Below are 23870 nucleotides of genomic sequence, written 5' to 3' on the forward strand. Positions count from 1 at the left end.
AGTTTTAAAAAAACATGCCTGAGGGGCCAGTCCTTATCTCAAAGGGATTAATATTTAATGATGGAATTTCAGGCTTTGTAGTACATGCAATGAATATGCACTGAAGGAAAAGCAGAATACAGATTGGGGGGAAAATTAGGATGATTTCTTCTCATCCCTCCTATAGTTCCTCATCTTTCTGTCTCTGTCACCCCCTATTCTAGATTCAACTCTTGGAGGGAAAAATTACAAATCACAAGGGGTTTGGAATGGCTGTGTGGACAAACATATTTAAGATACACTGACATAGGCAATTGTTCAATCCAACGTATTAAAATGAAAAGATTAAGGCTGAACACAGGCAGGATCATTTCATATCTGTGATGAATTTCTGTGCAGAGTCTAACAAGTAAATGATGACACACTTAACTCCAAAACAGGCAATATGAATTAAGATTCCCAAATAGACATCTTAACCATTAGGAGTGGGCAGAATGTCTTTAGATTAGCAGGTCCTCATTCCCAGGCAGGGCATCTATGGTACTGGCCATGGTGCCTGACATACTGCAAAGGCTCAATACAGATTTGTTCAATAAATGTATCAACAAATGCATTCCACTAACTTTGGTTGTCATGATGCTTATATTGACGGAGAGAGGTGGACATTAAAATGTGTGGCCCATGTCAGCTGTTGGAGAAAGCAGAACTGACTAAGGGTCACCGGTGCTGCCCTTCCAGACCCATCACTGTGTTGGTGCTGAATTCATGCTTCCTAAGAGCTGCTCTTAGACAGCGATGGAGCACAGGCTATGGACAGGAGACTCAAGTCAATTCCTGCAAGGCTCATGGGATTACAGTGCCATCTGCAACTTTTCTACCTGATTCTCCTTCCCCCTCCTCCCACCAGTAGCAGCCCTGCACCATTTTAAGGCTTTCCTTGCCTTTTCCTGCTTCCTACCCCAGTCAATCTCTTGAGCATCTGATTGTCTTGGCAAACTGGTTCTAAGCCATTCTGAGGTAACACAGACACAGGGTGGCTCAGTCACAGACAGACACAGAAAATTCTGCTCTACAAACAGTTAAAATTTACCCTGGGTAAATTCAGCCCTGCAATTTTTAAAAATAGTAAGTAAATACATTTTTATCAGGTCAAAGTTATCATGTGTCTCGCTTAAATATACTTAGTGACAAATTTCTTCTTAAAAAATTCTCTCCAGGCCCTGGCCGGTTGGCTCAGCGGTAAAGCATCGGCCTAGCGTGCGGAGGACCCGGGTTCGATTCCCGGTCAGGGCACATAGGAGAAGCGCTCATTTGCTTCTCCACCCCTCCGCCGCACCTTCCTCGCTGTCTCTCTCTTCCCCTCCCGCAGCCAAGGCTCCATTGGAGCAAAGATGGCCCGGGCGCTGGGGATGGCTCTGTGGCCTCTGCCCCAGGCGCTAGAGTGGCTCTGGTCGCAACATGGCGACACCCAGGAGGGTCGCAACATGGCGACGCCCAGGATGGGCAGAGCATCGCCCCCTGGTGGGCGTGCCGGGTGGATCCCGGTCGGGCGCATGCGGGAGTCTGTCTGACTGTCTCTCCCTGTTTCCAGCTTCAGAAAAATGCAAAAAAAAAAAAAAAAAAAAATTAAAAAAAAAAAATTCTCTCCTACTGCGATTAAAAGAAGGTCACCCAATAGATATGAAATGAGACAAGTATTGATCCGAATATACATTGGGAAACAGCAAATGCATTTATAGACTTTCACAGTTTCAGGGTTAAACAAAAGTCCCTCCATGCTAAGGCAAAAAATGTGGGGACAGAATAACTTACATATTAAATTGATTGCCTAATATTTTTTTCATAGAATGCAATGTCATTTGCAGCCCTGGGCATGTGAACCAAAGATTAATTTTACAGCTCAGTGCATCCCCTCTTTGCGTGATGTCTGACAGAGTGCACCTTATGTGTCTAATACACTATAAAAATGAGAAAGTATTTTGGACTTTGAATGCCTACCTAATTTTGACACTGACTTATCTACTCTTATACAGACCAATCATTGTTGGCTTTGTATAGGTCTCTTATTTCCTACAGAATGCTTATTTTCAGAAAGTGTTTGTACAGTGCTGAGCACAAGTTAGATATGCAAATATCTGCTAGTGGATCTATGAAAAAAATTGATGACTAAGATATAAGAACAGATTCAAATGGACATTTTAATATTTAGGGCAAGCTGTCTTCAGCAGACACAGTTGGTTAATAAGACCTGACAGTGGAAATGAAAAGGATGCTATTTGTTCTTGAACTTTAGAATGATACTTTCCAGCAGGCAGAGGAGGCATTACCCCACGGGACCATCTACCAGGTCCAAGTCATTCCCAGGGACCTCAGAGCGGCCAACACGCCTCGTCATGAGCGGGAACAGCATTTACTGGAATGGGATAGGGAGGCCTCCTTCCTGGTGACTTGGGGCTGACTCACAGGAACAATTTACAAAATTCTCTCAAGCTCTCAAACTATTTCGTGTTTTGAAAAATATATGTGTATCCACACACAGGGCAAAAGAGAACAGAAGGGGGAACAGTTCATTGTTCCTGGAGATTTCAATGCAGACTCGGTGGTTGCTTTTTTTCTTTTTCTTTTTTTAAAAAATATAGTCCAAAAGGCTAAAGAAAACAGGATCCACCAGCTGCAGAAAATGATTAAGTAGCTGTTTGCAAAGGTATTAGGCACGTGACTCCTACCCTTTGATGGTTAAAAAAAACAATGTGGGTTTCTTTTTCAAGTCTGTGTGTGCATGTGTGTGTGCGTGTGTGCGTGTGTGTGTGTGTGTGTGTGTGTGTGTGGTGTGAGTGTTGGGCTTGGTCAGGTTTGTTCTTGACCTTGGTCTGCACAGCTCCGGTTTCCCTTCTAGGAAGCCATGGACAACTTGCTCTTTTATTCCACTGGGAAGTTCTGCTGATAGAGCAGTTTAAAGGGCTCAGGTGCTGACAACCTGGGAGCTGTCCTACCTGGGGTTACAGGAAGTCCTTCAAATGATGGTGCTGCTTTCACTGAGCACACCGTAGCAGAGGGATGAACGTCAGTCATTGCCCTCTGTCCTTGTCTCCCTGTCACCTGCAGTGCAAGCCCCTTCTGCAAACTCTGATCCAGTATTAGTTCTATCTGCCAATGTTTTAGAAAATATACTGCTTACAAAAATTAGAGGATATGCTTCAGCTTCATATTCATTTTAAAATATTCCCCAATTTTTATGAGCAGTATACTTAATGTTATTACTATAAATGGTAAATAATAACCCTTCAAATTTTCTTTCCCTTTAAATTTTATGTTTAAGGGCCCTGGTCGGTTGGCTCAGTGGTAGAGCGTCGGCCTGGCGTGCGGGGACCAGAGTTCGATTCCCGGCCAGGGCACATAGGAGAAGCGCCCATTTGCTTCTCCATCCCCCCCTCCTTCCTCTCTGTCTCTCTCTTCCCCTCCCGCAGCCAAGGCTCCATTGGAGCAAAGATGGCCCGGGCGCTGGGGATGGCTCCTTGGCCTCTGCCCCAGGCGCTAGAGTGGCTCTGGTCGCGGCAGAGCGACGCCCCGGAGGGGCAGAGCATCACCCCCTGGTGGGCAGAGCGTCGCCCCTGGTGGGCGTGCAGGGTGGATCCCGGTCGGGCGCATGCGGGAGTCTGTCTGACTGTCTCTCCCCCGTTTCCAGCTTCAGAAAAATACAAAAAAATTTTTTTTTTACATTTAAGGTCTCATTTTTACTCTTGTATACTTCTTTCCCCTGTATTCTGACCCCAGCACAAACACACACCCACTCGCAGGTTACATAAGCCTGGGCTATAAACTGGGTCTCTGTTATTTTTCACATTAGTTAACGAGTCTCAATTTTTGGTGTACATCAGAAACAGGGGATGAGGTGGATGTCGTTAAAAATATAGACTCCTAGGTCCCTACTCCAAGAGCTGTAACTCAAGATCTTTAGGAGTGGAAATCTGAGTCTTATGTATCAAAGTCTGAGAACTCTCGATATGTTAGTTCTCCGATGTGATTTTTACACAGTATGTGAAGACTTTCAGCACTCTTTTCAAGTCTTCCTCCGTGATGGGAGAGGGAGTGGGGAAAGGCAGAAAGGGTTATAACGAGATAATGGTGTTGAATGGAGACTTCACTTGGGGGGTGACGAACACACAATACTGTGCACAGAAATGTGTTGTAGAATTGTGCATCTGAAACCTATATAATTTTATTAATGACTGCCACCTCAGTCATTCAATAAAAAAATTAATAAAATGAAGTCTAATTCCATCACTTTACCCTTTGCCACAAGTTTTTTCATGAACACGATCATCTTAGCTACCCATCTTGGCTAACCAGTGGCTTCGTGGGATCTCTCCTGCTTCCCTCTGCTCCCTGAAGGCATGTGTTGCTGAGGCCTCTGCTGTAAACATGGCCTATGGCTGATGGCTGGCGTCCGCATCCTTGCCTGTACCCAGAGAACTCATGTTCTCTCCCATTGCCATCAAAGCCCCTGCTGATGGCTCTTCCCTGTAGAATCTGCTGCTCCCCCAACTACAGCAAAGTCCCCCCAGAGGCAGGGCACACTGCTGTGCCCATCCGCTCTGTGATCAGGATGCAGTTGCTGATCTGTTTCCCTATTCTATAAGGGTTATATTAGATACCTTTCTAAAACTCTTTCTTAATCTAAAATCTGGTGCTTCTAGACAGCTACTAGTTTTCTATCCTTGTAACATGTTAGATAATCAAATTATCCTTCAGCAGCTGTTTTAGCTTATGTGATTTCTCAATTTGTCTCTTGGCTGCCTATTTGAGGGGTGTCTTGTCCCATGGGAGAGAACTTAGCAGAAATAGTGTCTGGGGGTGTGGCTGGTCAGTTACAGGAGGTCAATGAGAAGGAGACATGAACTACAGATGGGAGGGCGGAGCCCAGGATGGAGCCCAAATGGCCAGATGGGAAATGGGGAACAGTTGTGAAATGTGTGGGTAGTCTATGCTGGTGGAGGTATGCACAGATCTAAATCCATTTAAGAACCAAAGGAACTTCAAGCATTAAAAAATAAATACATATTGGGGGTGGGGTTTGCAAGAGGGATGTTTGGAGAGTCTAGGCTACTGGTAGGTATATTTCAGATCTAAATCCCCAAAGCTAAGGTGGTGTAAGAACCTAAAGAATGTTAGGTATCATAAACAAAATTTGAGGATGTTTGTAAGAGGGTATTAAGAAAAGAAATGTAAACTCAAGAGTTGGCTGGCAATGACCTCTGATGCAGCATTCCTCCTATGATATCAACAGGGGCCGCAACCTCTCCCTACAGGCAAAGAGATGGCAGCTTATGTTCCTAACCCATTACAGCCTTGGACTAGACTGGCCAAGGCATTCAGTGTGGTAGGAGGTTTGGGCCACCAGTAGGTAGTGCATGGGGTCAAGTTTGTCCTGCTTCCAGTATTTGGGATTTATGGGGGGGGGGGAGACTGAGATGCTTTGGACCAGTTGTAGTCATGCCCTCCTTACTTACTGCACATCTCCCTAGTCCCCATGACGGCCCTTTCTGCCTTGGTGTCTCCATTTAACTCCCAGTTCTCTGGAGCTTTGCCAGTTTACTGATTGGGGGTTTGTATCAGTTTCCTAGAGCTGCCCTAACAATGTATAATAAAGCCAGTGGCTCTGACAGAAGTGTGTGTCTTACTGTTTTGGTCTCCAAGTCGGAGATCAAGCTGTCTGGATGACTGGCCTCCTCTGAGGGCTGTGGGGGCAAACCTGTTTCGCGACTTCTCCTTGCTTCTGGGGGTATGCCAGCAATCTTCGGTTTGTCTTGGCTTACGCTATATTATTCCAGTCTCTACCTTTATCTTTATATAGCTTTCTTCCTGTAGATATGTCTGTGTCCAAACTCCCCTTTTTTATTAGGACATCAGTCATGCTGGATTAGGAGCCCACCCTACCCCAGTAGTACTCATTGTAACTGATTAGACCTGCAAGGACCCTATTTTCAAATAGGCCACTTCCCCAGACTGTCAGGTAGGACTTCAATACGAATGTGGGGTGGGCACAATTCAACCCATAATAAGGTTCCTGACTAGTTTTTTTTTTTTTTTCACTTTTAAATCAGATTTTTTGTTGTTTATTTATTTATTTATTAAATTTAATGCAGTGACATTGATAAATCAGGGTACATATGTTGAGAGAAAACATCTCTAGATTATTTTGACATTTGATTGTGCTGTATACCCCTCCCCCAAAGTTAAATTGTCTTCTGTCACCTTCTATCTGGTTTTCTTTGTGCCCCTCCCCTCCCCCAACCCCTCTCTCCTTCTTCACCCCATCCCCCCTCCCCCCACCTCCCACCCCTGTTGCCATCACATTCTTGTTCATGTCTCTGAGTCTCATTTTTATGTCCCTTCTATGTATGGATTCATCTTAGTTTTTTTCTGATTTACTTATTTCACTCCGTATAATGTTGTCAAGGTCCATCCATGTTATTGTAAATGATCCCGATGTCATCATTTCTTATGGCTGAGTAGTATTCCATAGTATATATGTACCAAAGGTTTTTAATCCACTCGTCCTCTGATGAACACTTGGGCTGTTTCCAGATGTTCGCTATTGTGAATAATGCTGCCACAAACATGGACAGAGAACCCAGAAATAAACCCACAGTTCTATGGACAACTGATATTTGACAAAGGAGGTAAGGAAATACAATGGAGTAAAGACAGCCTCTTTAACAAATGGGGTTGGGAAAATTGGACAGCTACCTGGAAAAAAATGAAACTAGATCACCAGCTTACACCACTCACAAAAATAAACTCAAAATGGATAAAAGACTTAAATGTAGGCCATGAAACCATAAGCATCTTAGAAGAAAACATAGGCAGTAAGCTCTCAGACATCTCTCGGAGCAATATATTTGCTGATTTATCTCCACGGGGAAGTGAAATAAAAGGCAAGATAAACAAATGGGACTATATCAAACTAAAAAGCTTTTGCACAGCTAAAGACAACAAGAACAGAATAAAAAGACAAACTACACAATGGGAGAACATATTTGACAATACGTCTGATAAGGGGTTAATAACCAAAATTTATAAAGAACTTGTAAAACTCAACACCAGGAAGACAAACAACCCAATCCAAAAATGGGCAAAAGAGATGAATAGACACTTCTCCAAAGAGGACATACAGATGGCCAATAGGTATATGAAAAAATGCTCAACATCACTAATCATTAGAGAAATGCAAATTAAAACCACAATGAGATATCACCTCACACCAGTCAGAATGGCGCTTATCAACAAAACAACACAGAATAAGTGCTGGTGAGGGTGTGGAGAAAAGGGAACCCTCCTGCACTGCTGGTGGGAATGCAGACTGGTGCAGCCACTGTGGAAAACAGTATGGAGATTCCTCAAAAAACTGAAAATCGAACTGCCTTTTGACCCAGCTATCCCACTTTTAAGAATATACCCCAAGGACACCATAGAACGGCTCCTGCCTAGTTTTTACCAACCTGTTTTTCTTATATCTGCACCTTCCTACCTGCATCTTTAGTGATTAATTGGAATTGAGCATCTCTGTCTATTGATAGGACTACTGTCTATTGAGATAGATTACTTGGAATCACAATTCTGATTAATGCTTGCCAGTCACCTGACCTCACAAAGAGCCTCATCCAGGAAGCCTGCTGCTCCAGTCTGTCTACCAGATCTGACACTTCCAGATAGCAATTCTGGCCCAGGAAAAGATCAGGTGTGTGTGGAAATGTAAAATTGGTGCTTTGACCTGGTTCCTCTCCCCTGTTTGAGGCTCGTCCTATGGACGGGTAAGCACGCTCCACCCTCCTCTGTGTCCCAGAGACTCCTCTGCCGACCCACACTCTCCTTCTCCTGACAGCTCTGCAAAGGCAGTATCTTGGAAAGTCTTGTAGCTGAGCAGTAACGGTGCTTTCACAGGCTATATGCACTTTTAATTAAACTAATAAATCATATAGGTTGAAGCAATACTTTTGTGCTTTAGAATTCATAAAGTACTAGCAAAAAATTTTTACCAAGAATCACATATGGACTATAAGTACTTCAATCATCAATAATCTATAAGATCTCTATAGGTGATATGACTTCAACAATAGATTAAATTATAGGAAGTTATCAGATATCTAAACATCTACTTTACCTGTACATTTAACTCTGGACTATTCCTGGGCACTCATGAATCATTCATTTGGTGGAACTTCTCAGCGTTTGCTCTGTACCAACTTCTGTGCTAGATTTTGGGGGTAGAGGTAGTTTCTGAAGTGAGGGTCATCAGTATCCCCCCCTTCACAAGATTACTCAGAGGACAAAGAATTTGACTAGATGACAGAAGATGCTGAAATTGTAAAGTCCATAAGAAAAGGGTGAACTAATGGATGTCTATATCTGTGAATAAAATGAGCATTAGAAGTGGAGAGTTTGGCCTGTGACTTCTGTTCAAACACCAAGACCAATGCCTTCTCGGGAGATGTTTTATTATTAGAGGCTAATTGGTTCTCTGGGAGTGAACTTGGACAGTGTTCTCCTTCTGACATAACTGTGAGTCCTCTCCAGGGGCCTCATAAGACTCTAGCACATCAGAGCCAATTTCTGTAGTTGGTTGACATGTAAAAAAACATCTCCAAGAAAAATAAGAGGAGTCCAGAGAAGACGCAGGGGTGGGGAAACTGGCAGGCATGTGAGGGTGGGAAGCTGCAAGGGAGGACTAAAGTCAGGGGGGTTGAGAAGCTGCTTGATTTTTATAAAAACACAGTCCTAATAGATTCTGCCAACACAGCTGCCCTGATCTCTCTCCTGGTTATGGTAAAATAGCAATGAAGGGAAATCGTAGATGGATATTAACCAAGAAAGAAGTTTACTCAGAAACATAAGTTCATGCAAATAAATTGGCTTTAGGCAAGTTAAGAAACAAGGAAAATTCCTAAAGGGGACACAGGCAGTTTTCTGTCGGGTCAGGTGGAGGAGCTGGCTCTGTCTCAGCTGCCTGGTGGACTGCTCCTCAACATTTGCTCTGTGAACCTGAAGACTTGGGTGGTCCATGCCAAAGGGTCCCCTGTGGCCCTCCAGAGTATGTCCTGTAACAAATTATTGGACCAGCAACAGGATCTCAGCACAGTTAAGTAGGTGAGAGATAGAGACTGTGAAACAATGTGGCCAACACAGTTCCATAGACTAGACATAGGTTTTGGGAGTCACTCCTACTGAATCCTACTGTTCTGGGTCCCCCAGGGTGGAGTATTCCACTCTTCATTCAAACTCTGCTGCTGAGGTTCCTCACTGTTTCATTTTAAGCTGAGCTTGTCCCCCCCCCCCCCCCCCCCAACTTCCCTGCCAGTTCTAGTCTCCGGAACCAATACATATTTCTCTTCCTCTGAGTCTTCATTTTCTTCCTCCTTCACTTTCCCCTCGGTCCCCTTTAATTCCTTATTTGTTTTTGCCCTCACGATGGTTCTTTCCTCAGTGCTCCGTAAGTTCTTCCTCAGTGACACAAATATTGCATCTCTTTGCCTTCCCACTTCTCATCCTTCCTGCCACCCCAGGACTGTCCCGGTGGCGGAGGCCACCTCAGTCTCCCACGCCTCTGCACAGTGCCTAGTGAGAGCCGCCATTTATCCTGAGCTGGAGGCAGCAGAGAGGTGGTTTTCACTTCCTTGCAAACACTGCCTGGTGACCACTCTGACGTTCCACATCAAGTCAAACTTTCTTAATCGGGTGTCTAGAGAGCAAAGACTCCAAGTGCAGCAGAGTGTGCAGGGAGCACGGCTCCTGACCTCAGTGAGCTTGCCATCAGTTAGAGAGGAGGACAGCAGGTGCACGGATGCTTCCTTAATAACTCATGGGCAGGTAAATGTGTGGAGCTCCAGGTCAAGAAATTCAAAGACTGTTTTCAGCTCTGCCAGGAGCAATGTATAAACCCATTTTTCCCCCAGGGCCCGATTCCTGAGCAAAGTGAGGGTAAGCTTGATCAGTGTTTCTCAAAGCAGGACATAGTTTTTTCCAAGTGACACATAGACTCAGAATTAAATAAGATTAAATCACACAACAAGAAAGTTATTTCTTTTTAATTCTTTATGTGGTGACATAAAGAAATGGGGCAAAGAGCAGCCTTAGGCTCAGTCTTTGCCTACTGTAGCAGCTCGGACTGAGCAATGTTTTCTGTTCATTATATTTATCTTTGAGCATTTTTTTACAAGTTTTTCTCCACTTATGTAATAAGACTTACTTTTAAAATAATGTATTTTAGTAAAAATCATAAGTTAATTTGAAGAAATATATTAAGAAAATAATAGACCATAACCTGTGGGTATACCAAAAATTGTGAATGTGTACTGGAATATTCAAAGCTTAGGAAATGTCAAGTAAGTAAACTCTGAGAGCCTTTTCAGCCCTATAATTCTTGTGATTTTGAAATGTTTTCAATGGAATGCTGGTGTGGTTAACTAGAACCTAGCAGGGGTCCCCAAACTTTTTACACAGGTGGCCAGTTCATTGTCCCTCAGACCGTTGGAGGGCCGCCACATACAGTGCTCCTCTCACTGACCACCAATGAAAGAGGTGCCCCTTCCGGAAGTGCGGCGGGGGCCAGATAAATGGCCTCAGGGGGCCAGAGGCAGCCCGTGGGCCGTAGTTTGGGGATGCCTGATTGAGATTACTTATTGGAAACATAATATAGCAAATGATCCACTAAGAAATAATCTGTGGAATGGGTAGATAACAGTGGAGACAGATAATAAAGGTGTAGATGTTGATGGTATAGGGTGGGGCAAAAGTAGGTTTACAATTGTGAGTCTTTTGCCTCACCCTGTATAGAGACACAGGTAATAGATATACAGATGTAGATACCATCTAAAAATAATTATCTACAATATAGAAAAAGAAATGAGAGAAATGTTCTCATCTTCCTCCCAAGGAGAGAGATAAGGCTTTGAATTCTTTAGCCTAGATTTCTCTTAACTCAGGGGAAATTTTAGTTAAAAAAATTTTTTTTGAAGTTTTAACCTGCAGAAGTATTTAAACTGTCTTAGCTAAAATGGAGGGCATTCCTGAGAATTTAAAGGAGATTGGTTTCACCTCAAAAACGTGATTGGACACTGGGGACTAGAGAACTCTCAAATGTGGCCAAGTCTCAGGTGGCACTCAGAGCAGGGTTTCCCACACTTCCCACAGACCCTTCCACCACCCGAGTGGCCTGGGCAAACATCGGGCTGCTTGCCGTGGTCTAAGACCCATGAACGAGGACCATGCCTGACTAGCTCCAAGGTCTTGGAAGGAGAAGACATAGAGGGATAGATGGCAATAGGAAGTCTTCTTTTATGGACATCTACGAGCCCTCAGACCCCAAGAACAACCTATCTATTTCTCATCAACCCTGTTGTCTGAATCACTAAAACCTGATTTTTTAAATAAAAAAATAATGCAACATTTGCATTTTGATTTTTGGACAAGTGCATTTACTTTATAGGGGAAGGAGAAATGGAATAGTTTGGAAAGGCAGATGCTTTCTTCTCACACTCTCTTCCCTTCTTTTCTCCCCCCTGTCCCGCCCTCCCTTCCTCCCATGCTCCCTTTCTTTTCTTTCTCTCTACCTACCAATCATGCATACACATGGAATGTGATTTTATATAATATATCATCTAATATTATAATCATATAATAAACATTTACCCAGATATAAAGAGAATTATACCTGATATATAATATGTTGGAAGCAAAATAGACAGTTAATTTCCCATCCAACACTTGACAATGGCATGGCCACATTGCCCTGATGGAAGGCCATGAGCATGTGAGGGTCATCATCACCATTTGGGGGGCTGTGTGTTCACCATTTAGGTCATTTATGTGTTACTCTCTAGAAACATCGTGTCACTTAATTAGAATTTGTAATTGTACATAATTACTTTTCCAAAGCTTCCTCTTCACAGCATCTAGCAGAGTGCCATGTAGATTATAATTATTTGTGAAATGGATGGATGGGTACTGGGTACATTATTTTTAGTCTGATTTTCTCTACAGTCAAAATTTTCCACCCCATAAAAACTTGAGGGAGCCTTCCCTCTGACATTCAGCTTCCAGCCCTGGGAAGTGGAAAAGCGTGACGAATATGGCAGTTTACTGCACTATCCTGTGCAATGAAAAACTATGACTTTTGGAAACATAGCGCTATTTTCAGATATAAAATGATTACAGTGAGTGTGAATTAGACTGCAGAGAGAGAGAGAGAGACAGAGAGAGAGAGACAGAGAGAGAGAGAGAGACCCTAGCGAAGTGTCTAACCTGGGGAGAAAGGGAAAGTGAGCTCTTGCACTGCTCGGCCTGGTCATCGAGCTGTGTGGCTGGATGCATGTTAGTCTTCATTTCTGAGGTGGAAAAGGGAATATTTAGAGATGCCAAGAGAAAAAATCCACAATTATTTCCATGCAAATGTTGGCCAAGGAGGCATTTGATAAATTCATAGATCCTGGCTCTTGCCTGGTTTTTATTAAATATTCTAGCCTTTCCTGTGAAAAATGGGGAGTGATTTCATGCTTTCATTATTCGAACCCGTCTGGTTTCACCAGACACTCCATGGCTACAGTCAATTCAAAAATATAAAATATATTTCTTCAATTTATGTGCAGTTAGGAGGGAAGTCTGCTGGGTATTAGACCCACTGTGGTGGCCATCTAAGGGGTACTTGATGGCAGAAACAGGTGATGACAGAAACCCAAAGTTTATTTGACGATCCTGAGAATATTGGACTTTACTTAATTTTGTCCATTTAGTCTAATGAGTTTTATCCAATTGTGAATACTTGTTTAAAAGGCGCCAGGTTCATTTTCTCCTATATCCATACAACTTCTGAATTATTTGGATTAAAATTAACGTCATCATCACTCTAATTTGTTTGCCCCATTTCCCCTCAGTGTCATCTGGCGCCTTTTATCCAATGATAGTCAACCAGTCCTTAACTCCTTGTCATTCCTCATGGTCTCTCTGGCCGGGTTCAGTTGAGATGAATGAACACTGATCGTGACTTTGTTCTGACTGAACGCTAGAATTAAGGTAGTAAAGGGTAAAGGGAGCCAGGTAGACGGTGATGAAAGATGATATGACGTGGGGTGGTGGGCATCCAATGCAATGTACAGGTTATGTTTTACAGAAACCTACATAATCTTATTAATCAATGGCAATCTTATAGATTTAATTAAAAAATAAATAAATATGGCCCCGGCTGGTTTGCTCAGTGGTAGAGTGTTGGCCCAGCATGTGCATGTCTTGGGTTTGATTCCCAGTCAGGGCACACAAGAGAAGTGCCCATCTGCTTTTCTACCCTTTCCCCTCTCACTTCTCTTTCTCTCTCTCTTTCCCTCCTGCACACTTGGCTCGATTGGAGTGAGTTGGCCTTGAGTGCTAAGGATGGCTCCATGGCCTCTGCCTCAGGTGGTAAGAAGAGCTTGGTTGCTGAGCAATGGAGCGATGCCCCAGAGGAACATAGCATCATCCCCTAGTAAGCTTGCTGGTGGATCCTGGTCGGGGCACATGTGGGAGCCTGTCTTTGCCTCCCCTCCTTTACAAAATAAAAATCAATCAATCACTCAATCAATAGAGAGAAAAAAAAAAAAAGAATAGAGAAAGGTTATAAATTCTTCCAGAATGAGGGAATTCTGGATTCTTCCTGTGGGAAACAATGTCAACCCAATATTCTTAAAGTAAGGAATTAGCCAACCTAAGCACAGTTTCTCCATCTGTGAAGTGAAAATAACAATACTTTTCTCATGAAGCTGTTTTGAGAATTAAAGAAGCTATATGCAGGGAACCCAGCATATTGTAATGAGAGTGTATCCTTAAGAAATCAAAGTTTTTCTTTTTATTTTTTGGTTAAACCTACCCTACTATGTCCTTCTTAAATAAGAATCATTTGAAGACTCTTTGGTGAAAGAAAAGCAAAAATAAAAAGATATTCTTTTGAAGATACTGACAGCCAGTGGCTAAGGGTGGGAGAAGGAGATGCTAATGTAAGTTTTATTACTTCTCTTGGGTCTATTTTAATGGCCTCCAAATAAGTTCTGCATGAGAGTTTGCTACCTCCCGTCCTTCCTAGATGTTCCTGCTGGGTGAACACAGTTTAGGCAGACTATGACAATTCCTTGCTTAGAAATCTTGAATGACTTCCTGTTCTTTAGTGAATCGCATCCCAAATCACACGATCAGTTATGAAATGCCTTTGAAACCTCATCGCTCCTACAGCTTCTTTCTACACTCCAGCTAGACTGGACATGGTTTATTCCCAGAGGTGCCCTACCCTTTCCTGCTCTGGGTCTTCTTTTGTATATGGTTTTCTTCTCTGTGAATCTCACTAGGAGCTCAAGTCAAAATTTTCTGCCTAATTTTCTTTCCTGATCCTACCACTGAAAATAAATTTCTTGGACTTCTGAATGTCTAAGTTTTATTTATGTACATCTGTAATGACAGTTAAACATTCTATACTATGTTGTGGTTATTTTTCTGAGTTTTATCTTACAAACTGGCTTAATAGCTACTTAAGGTACTGTTGACATTTTAATTATATTGTATACAAGACCCAATACAGAGTTAGTGCACAATAAATGTTTGCTGAATAAATGAATGAATGGCAGTGATTGTTTTTAAAATTTCTGTGTGGTTGAGAGGCAAGATAAAGGCCTAAATATACATAGCAATGAAATCACGGGTAGGGGTAGGGGTCTGAGCAATTGGTTCAGAATTTCAGTGGAGAAATAAGTAAAAATTCTGACAGGGAGATTTAGCTTGGCCACTGAAGATTTTAGTGGTCCCTCCACAGGGTATTAACAGTTGAGAATAATACAAAGATCTTCTCAGTACCCACAAAGTAAATTAAAGCCAAAAGGAATCTTTTTGTTTTATATACCAAAAATTGAATATATTTTTTGTGTATAAATATTATTGTATAAATTATTTAAAATGTTTTCCCTTGGGACAAAGAAATCTTTCAGAACTCACATGTAGAACTTATCTTCTATCTTTGCTGAAAATAAACAACACCTTGAGCCATGATTTGGGTTACAATTTCTACAATTTCTTCACAAGGAGTAATCTGTAGCAATGGTTTAAGGATGAATAGTTTCTACAATGCAATAATATTATGATCTTTGAGTAAATTATGAACACATGGATTAAATTTTCCTTATAGAAATCATTCATATTAAAATAATAAGGGTTTTTCTCATATCCAGATTTTACTGAAGCTTTAGAAAAACAGATTCATGAACTAAATGAATGAACCCATCAGACAGAGATGGTATGCTCTTCTTTGCAATTATAATGTGCTGATCTGTGACTATCCTAGAGCTTTGGTTCTCAGCCTTTTTAATGCCGTGACCCCGCAATACAGTTCCTCATGTTGCGGTGACCCCAAACCAAAATATAATTTTGGTGGCTACTTCCTAACTGTAATTTTGCTACAGTTATGATTCGGAATGTAAATACCTGATATGCATTATGTATTTTCCAATGGCTTTAGGCGACCCCACAGGGGTTGTGACCCACAGGTTGAGAACCGCTGTCCTAGAGTGAGGAAGACTGATGAGAGGGAAAGGGATCCTTTGTGTCACGGCCTAGGTCAAATGTCAAATTTCAGGAATCCAGATGTGAACAGTGGTAACTCTCGGGGATCTGAGGGTGGAGGGTCCATCTTTCCTCAGTGGTGGCCCTGTCCATATTGTGTACTCAGTGGCACTATCTGAAGCCACAATCAGCAAGTTTCTGTGACCACAGGGCAGGTTGAAAGCCTGCCCAGGATGTGCTTAAGCCCACAAAATGGGGAAATGCTCACTGTTCTCTCTGCAGAGGGGGTTCAATGCACTAGTCCTGGCCGGTCTGAGACTTGCCCAGTTTTAGCACTGCAAAGCCCATGTCTCAAGCAGCTCTTTGTCCTGAGTGAGCCCAGACAGTTCACAAAGACCCTCCCCCCCAGTCAAAGCTGTTATTGAAAGCAGTGGTTTTGACCCCTCTGTGCATACCTCACTACCTCACATCTGCAGATCTTGTTAAGATTCAGCTTTGTATTCAGTAAGTCCAGGGCGGGGCTACAGATTCTGCATTTCTAACAAGCTCTCAGGTGATGCTAACGCTGCTGCTGGTCTGGAGAACTGCACTTGGACTATCAGGGAGAGAGCATCCTTTGTGGACTCAGAGGTAGATGAAGACATTTATTATTTACGAGCAGTGCACCCCTGGGGAAGGACTTAAGCTCACTAAGCCCCAATGTCTTCCTCTCTAATAGAGATATTAAAAGTAGCATCTTCCTCACAGGGCTGTTGGGAGGATTAATTAAGACAATAATGGTTACAGAGTAAGGTTAAGCCCTCAAGAAGTCTTAACTGCTTTTATTTATTACTATGGGCATTTGTATTGTGCATCATTGAAGTTATCAAAGAGGTGGTTGAGACTGAAAACACGAAGAAGTTGAAGAAGGTTTCAGGCTGACATGTGGCTGATGGATTCACGAGCACTTGCGGAGGTGCAGGCCTGTCACCAAGTTGGATGGGAAATGGGTTGGACCCATTAAGTGAATCTTAAAGTTCATGTTCACCATCAAATACTAGTCTTTTACATTTGGCTATGCAATCTGCCTCCCAAGTCTTGGTTCCCTGGAACAGTAGGCATGTGACAAAACTGAATATTTGACTCATGCAGAGAAAGTTGGGCCCTCTGAGCGGTTATGGCGAAGGTTCAACCTCAATTCCACTTCAAGATCTGTACTGTCACTTACTTTGTGAACTTGGAGAAGTTGTGTAACATCTTTGAATTTTAACATCCTTACTGCCAACAGGGATAATAATACCTATCTCATGACCCATATGAGAATCAAATGTGAAGTGCCCATGTTCAATTAAATACTCAGTAAATACTGGCTAGTGTTCTGATGACCCTTTTGGTATAACAGGACTCCTTCCACTTAATATTCATTAAGAAAAGAGAGCTACTGGATTAAATGTGTCGTGGGTGTACTGATTCTCAAAATGGGACAATGTCTTTGGGTCTGTATTATCAGATCTTGCTGGTACCTGACCATAAGGAAAACAGCCTTTAAAATTTAATTTCCTGCTTTATTATGTGGCTCCTTGAAGCATAACCCATTTTTATGCTTACTCACTGGAGCAAAGACAGAGCTGGTTATTTTGTCTACAAAGACAACTATTGTTGAGACAATGGGCTGTACCCAAAGCTTGACATTTTCCACATATCAGTTAATACAACTTGATTTGTTATAAGAACTGAAAAGTTGAATTTGAGAAGTGAAAATTTATCAAACTAATGTTCGGTAGCAGCAATTCCTGGTAGGGCAGAGAAGATGCAGGAAATATTTGGGTTTGAGAGTTGTGAGGCAGTGATGTTCATATCAGCAGCTGGTACAAGTACCAATTTATTTTTTAACCCTCACTTTTAGGGACAAGACATTTTTTTCCCTGACACTTGGCCACATTTTTAATGTTGCAAGAAAGAGAAACTAAAATATTTAATCCCAGGTCTACAATATAATATGAATGTCATGTTTAAAACTAGGCAAGCTCTTGTTTCAAAAAAAAAACAACACAGCAGCTCACAAACCTTTCTTTGGAATTACTTGACTAAACTCACAAATGTTGTCTTGCTTCTGATACCTAGATGCCCTCCTTGGGTATAGAAACAGGTTATGCACTTAAGTCTCAGTTCAGTGGGAGAAGCTTTGGCTTGGAATTGGTTCAAATTCTAGCTGCTCCACTGAGTAACCATCTAATTTTAAGGAAGTTATTTAACCTCCCTGATCCTCATTTTCTTTCTTTATGAAATAGCTATAATCTATTCTTCAAAGGATGTTGGGAAACTTAAATGACATAATGTTCAAAGTGACTCCCACAGAGTTTAGTTCATAGAAAGCATTTAATAAATATTTATTTTCTTTCTCTCTTCCCTTGTGCTTTGCACTTTAATGTATGGTTGCCCATTCCTAACATGCTGTCTGCCATCTGCTCCAACTCTGGGATACAGACCAAGTTTAATACCTACCTGTTCATGGTCTGATCTGGGGCATCCCTAGTTTCCATGTTGTTCAGGCCACGGCTGAGCATCAGGTACCAAAAGCCCTCGATCCAGCCACCCTGGAGAATGACATCATCATCATTCTTTACCTATTACTAACTTGCGTTAATGAGCATAAAAGCCAAACAACCCCTGTATACCATTCTCTGAACAAGTTGATATGGCAACGATGGTATTGGAGGTTAGTGTCCATTGTTAGTGGATCTTTTGTCCACTCACTAGCTGGGGCAGAGCACCTATCAGTGGAAAATTCTATTGTATTTCAAAAGAATATTTTTCAGTTTGGCTAAAAAAAAAAAAAAAAAAAAAAGAGAGAGAGGGTCCCAGTTTTGAAATTGCCATGTTCCTCTTTAAGTAGATAGCATACCCTCTGGCTATAACCTCACAGAAGGCTTTACAAGTAACTGCCAGTTTCTTACAGCTTTAAAAATAGAGTAATATAGGAGTCCAGTCTGAGGACTAAGACCTGTATTCATACTTATTCCCAATTTCTCCAAACCTTTGTAAAGTGGAGATGCAAACTTCCTGTTACTGCGTCTCATTTTTTCTGTTTTATAACTATACTAAAATATGAAATGTAGAGATTATGAAGCCTATTCTGTTGGAAGTTTGGATCAAGAAAGATTATGTGGTCCTAGACAAATATTCAATAAACTATACTTATATAATAAGGATTGAATGAGAGCTTTAATTTATTTTGCCTTTAAAGTCTCCAGAAGAATCCAATTTCTTTTATATATAGCAAACATACGTGTCCCCATGTGTTTATGTATAGAAAGAGATCAAGCCAGGGAACTAAGTAATTTCAATTTTAGTTAGAATCGTATCTTTTTGATTAAGTGTGTGTGTGAAAGTGGCTTACTTTTTTGGGTTTAATTTTCTTCATCTCTATAATGATGGTCTGGAATAATAAGCTTCAATGGCAATCTCTAAATACTGAAATTTTATAATTCTGTGAAAAATTCTTCTTTATAAATCTGAGATGATGCAATTGCTAATTTTGCTACCTGCTGTTCCTAATTTATAATAATGTATAGAAATGGTTCCTAAGACTATGTAAATCACTGTTCATTTGTTAAAACACAGCATTCCTTATGGTAGAGGATAATGTCCTTGTCTCTGAGTGGACAATAACTTAAAAGCCTGACAAATCTGCTAGAAAGCTGAACAACCATCAGCGACCCAACATAATTACTTATGAAAAGGGAGGAGTGTTGAGCATGGTATTCTAACTCCAGCAATTTATGACTTTTTCCCTTACTGACAAGTCGCAGGACACATTCATTGTTCTAGGGTTTAAAAAATCCAGTTGTATTCTTCCTACTCAAAAATAAATGTTAGATACAAGCTGTGATTTTCAAAACACATAACAATATGAATGACGTGGGCTCCCACCAGTCAGAATAGATGCCAACCACACAGAATCACCACCCTGGAAACAAGCCTTAAAAAACTAAACCAGACCAAAGAAAACAAAACTTAGAAGTACTTTCCCTGTCTCCATCCTCTAAATAAGAATAATTTATTTTTTAACCATTTAAAATACAAATATGTATGTCTCCAGTTTAAAAAGAAACAAACGAGGCAGCATGTATCTACTCCCTAATCATTCCCTATTCCATCCCCTCCTCCTACATCCTCACCATCTGTCAACTAACACCATCTTTCCACCTTTGCCTGAAATGCTCCCTCTGTATCCTTGGACAATGGGCTCCCATTCATCGTTCACTCTTAGGAAAGCATTGTTACCTCTCCTGGAATAGCCTTTCCTGGCCATCTCTGCTGAGGCCCACGCCTCCTAGTTACTCCTAGCCCATCACCCTGTTTTGCTTTCTTCTAAGCATTTAGAAATATCTAAAAATATGTTTTCTTGATGTTCAGTGCTTGTTTATTTTCTGTCAATTCTACTAGGCTCTTCATAGAACAGAAGACTTAGACCATGCCTGGTCAATAGTAGGCCATTATTATTATTTCAATAACAGTACTACTAATAATGATAAACCTTAAAATTTATGGGTACCTAACTACACGAAGATCATCACCCTAAATCTCAAATCAGTTCTGTGAGGTAGACCTTTCTTCTTTTTTTTCTTCTTTTTTTGAGTAAGAGGAGGGAAGATAGGAAGACAGACTCCCACATGCGCCTGACTGGGATTCACTTGGCAACCCCTGTCTGGGACTGATGCTCAGCCCATCTGGGGCCATGCTTACAACTAAGCTATTTTTAGTGCATGAAGTGGAGGCTCCACAGAACCATCCTCAGTGCCCAGGCCGATGTGCTCGAACCAATTGAGCCACGGCTGTGGGAAGGAAAGAAAAAGAGAGATAGAAAGGGAAGGGGAAGGGCTAGAGAAGCAGCAGATGGTCACTTCTCGGGTGTGCCCTGACCTGAAATTGAACCCGGGATATCCATAAGCTGGACCAACACTCTACCCTTGAGCATACCAACCAGGGATGGTAGATCTTTCTTCTAACAAATGAGGAAAAATTGGTTAGAGAACATAACAGGCTTAAGATCTCAATGCTCTTAAGGGTGTAACTGGAATTTCAGTTTAGACATTTGACTGCATGTTTTTGCTATATTGCCCCCTTATGCACTCTATATTTAATAAATCAAGTGAAACATGTCCGTTGTGTTATTTTGAGACTATTCGATTGTATTATGCTTTAGTGAGCAATAACTCTTAACATTTTATCTTATATTTTTTATACACCTTATCTAATAATCCCTATCTGTAAGGAAATATGTTACCGTGATGAATCATTTTTTATCATGAATAATCATTTAATTTTATCACTTTGAACTCTCAGACCATTGTATATATTAATAATATTTTTTTCAAACAGGCATGCTATAGATTAAATATTTGTATCTCAACAAAATTTTTATGTTAAAATCTGATCCTCAATGTGATGGTATTTGGAAGTGGGGTCTTCAGGATATGATTAGGTCATGAGGGTGGAGCCCTCATGAATGGAATTAGTACCCTTATAAAACAGACCCCAGAGAGTTCCCTTGCCCTTCCAGCCACGTGCGGTTATGGCTAGAAGACACCATCTATGAACCAAATAGAAAGTTTTTACTAGACATAGTCTGCTGGCACCCTGACCTTGGACTTCCCAGCTTGCAAAAATGTGAGAAATAATTTTTATTGTTTATAAGCCACCCAGTTTATGATATTTTTGTTACACATGGACTGAGAATGCAGAGATATTAATAAGATTTTAACAAAAGTATAGATTGTGTGGAAGAATTCAGAAGCTGATAAGTTAAAAGAAAAATAATTATAAATAGTATATTTGGTGGCTGTACACAAATATAATCTTAATTTTTGCCTTTTTAAGTGTTTTCTAAAATTTTCTAAAAGTTGCATATTGAGTCCTGACATAGGCTTGAAGTGATTTCTTTTTTTTAAATATTTTATTATCAATATCATCTCATTTAGCCAGCCAGTGTCTGCATGTATAAGGAATGTCAGCACATATTTTATTTGAAAGTTCTTTGTACATATTTCCATTGATAAATAAACTCTGACTTTACATAAAAAGTTCAACTTCACTCATATTTCCTTCTCTTGTTTAAAGTAGTTCTTATAAATAGAAATTCTAGGGCCCAACCCAGATCTACTGATTTAGAATCCCAAGATGGGGGGTGGGGGAAGGAAGGAAAGGAGGGTCCAAAAGAATATAATATTAAGCAAATTTGCAAAGACAGAGCCAAAAATGCTTATGTTCATACGAATGATATGGGATGCACATAGATGATAATATTAGGCAAGCAAGAAGACTGGATAAAATTCTTAACCTTTAAGAAAGTAGCATTTAAACCTATTTTATACCCATTATAATATTATTGTATTTTTTGTCACTTTCCACTGCTTCTAGCATATATATATATTTAGAATCAGAATTCAATAACTACTTTAGATGAAAGAGTTAAAAGTTTAAACATTCAAAACTCCCATCATTAAACTTTTTTGTTCAGTTATTGACGCTAAGGGCCTTTCCCTCTTCTCCTTATAATGTGCAAGCGTGGGCGCGCACACACACACACACACATACACGGTTCCATGGCAGCAAAGAAATCCTCACATTCCAAATATGTCTTAGCTAAGCATGATGGTTAAGAATTCTCAATATTTTAATGTTACTTAGAGCACCAGTAGGTAGGCTACCCTGGCCCCATTCCCAGAATTTAACAGTAGGGGCCTTGTGAAATGCTAAACGATGTCTATAAGAGTATTGAGGCTCTCCAAGAGCCAATCCGTCAAAACATTTGCTGCTTTGAAAATGTGTTCTTCAAAAAAATGGGCATATGGAACCTATTATGTTGCTCGGTGGAGTTCAGGCAGCAGCGTCCAAAACAAGCATAAGAACCTTTTTGAGGACACAATCCTACCTAAGGTAACAGGGTCTCTAAAAATGTCCTTCCCTGACCTAAGAGGTATAGAACTCTCACAGGAAATAGAGGTGTTCCAAATATTTTCTTGGGATCCAAGAGTTAGAATAGCACAAAAGTAGGTAGAAGCTTGAAAAGAACAAACAAAGTAATCTTTAAATAGAGTCTGTAAAATAGTTGAGCAGTTGAGTAATAATCCCTCCGTTGGTATCTGTTTATCACCCATTTCCTGCACAGTCTTTGGCCCATAATTGATGTTTAATAAATATTTGTGAACAAATAAATCTGACATTTTACTGCTACATATTCAAGTAGAGGTTAGAAAGCATAACCACATACTTGTGGAAATTTGACAGATAAAAGAGAAAGAAGGTTCCTTAATCTCTATGGGAAAAAAACAACATTTTAACAAAGAAGAAAACAATCATAATTATTTTACTCTTATTTTTTCCCTCTTTGCCAATATCTATGTCAGCTGGATTTAGGAAGATGACTCCTTTTTAAATTTACATATTCTTATTTAATTGAAATACTGAAATATCAAAGGAAGCTAATGGATAAAATTTATGAAGGATTAATTTATTTTTCTTTGCATAACATGTGCTGTCAGAGGCACAAAAACAACACCCACATTTCATTTTTGTCAGCAGCAAGGGCAGAAAAATGCTATTATCAGTCATTGCATAGAACAAGAACAGAATTTGGGTTTTGAAGCTGAAAAGCCTCGAACTCCTTGCTGTGTTTTATTATGCATAACTGAAATTCTTCACAGCTACAAGTGTAAACTCCCCTTGATTGCCTCAATATGTCCTTGGAACAGGAGATTTGTAAACTGTTCATTGTGCAGGCACTCTGTAGCTGCATTTGGGTTGGCTTTGAAGGACTAAGAGTGAATCTGGACAGAGTGTGTTGTTTTGTGGAAGCCATGCAGGCATTTCATTTGGAACTTCTTGAGGCTCAGACAGCGAGTTCATTGGCCTTGTTGAACTTTCCTGACAGATACAGATATCCCTTTCCTAGCACGTTTGCTCACCCAGGGAGTCTCGCGTGGACCTTTCTTTGATGGCTTGTGCTTTCCCCACACAATGCTCGTTTCTGCCCGTTACCTTATTTTTCACTATTTAGTGATTTGTTTTTTGTATTTTATGACTGCTTCCTTTGGGATTTATTTTCCTAGAAAAATTACAAGAATGATCCACATAAGTCCATAAGAGAGGTTGTAAAATAAATATTATACCATGTGTGGGGTAAAAAAAAAATTACTGCAAATGGCTGTTCTCACTTTTTGGCATTTACACACACGGCCATCTGTTTGAGGGCTGTTTTGCTTGGCTCTTCCCCAACATTTATGTAACTGGCCTATTGAAAGGAAATGACATCACCGAGTTTCCTGAACGCTATCACT

At 40.8% G+C, this 23870-nt stretch overlaps 1 protein-coding gene across 2 annotated transcripts in view; it reads right to left on the reverse strand.

The window, feature by feature from the left end:
- DAB2 (DAB adaptor protein 2) overlaps positions 1 to 23870 on the reverse strand; it is a 184319-nt gene that overhangs the window by 137246 nt on the left and 23203 nt on the right. The window contains exon 2 of one of the 2 annotated variants that reach the window (XM_066240189.1): positions 18034 to 18125. The exons of the other annotated variant lie outside the window; for it this stretch is intronic. The gene's annotated coding sequence lies outside the window, so the exon portion shown is untranslated. The remainder of the gene's footprint in view (positions 1 to 18033; positions 18126 to 23870) is intronic. 2 annotated transcript variants of the gene reach the window in all.

Source organism: Saccopteryx bilineata, chromosome 1 (assembly GCF_036850765.1).
Source record: "Saccopteryx bilineata isolate mSacBil1 chromosome 1, mSacBil1_pri_phased_curated, whole genome shotgun sequence".
In the NCBI taxonomy this organism is placed as follows: domain Eukaryota; kingdom Metazoa; phylum Chordata; class Mammalia; order Chiroptera; family Emballonuridae; genus Saccopteryx; species Saccopteryx bilineata.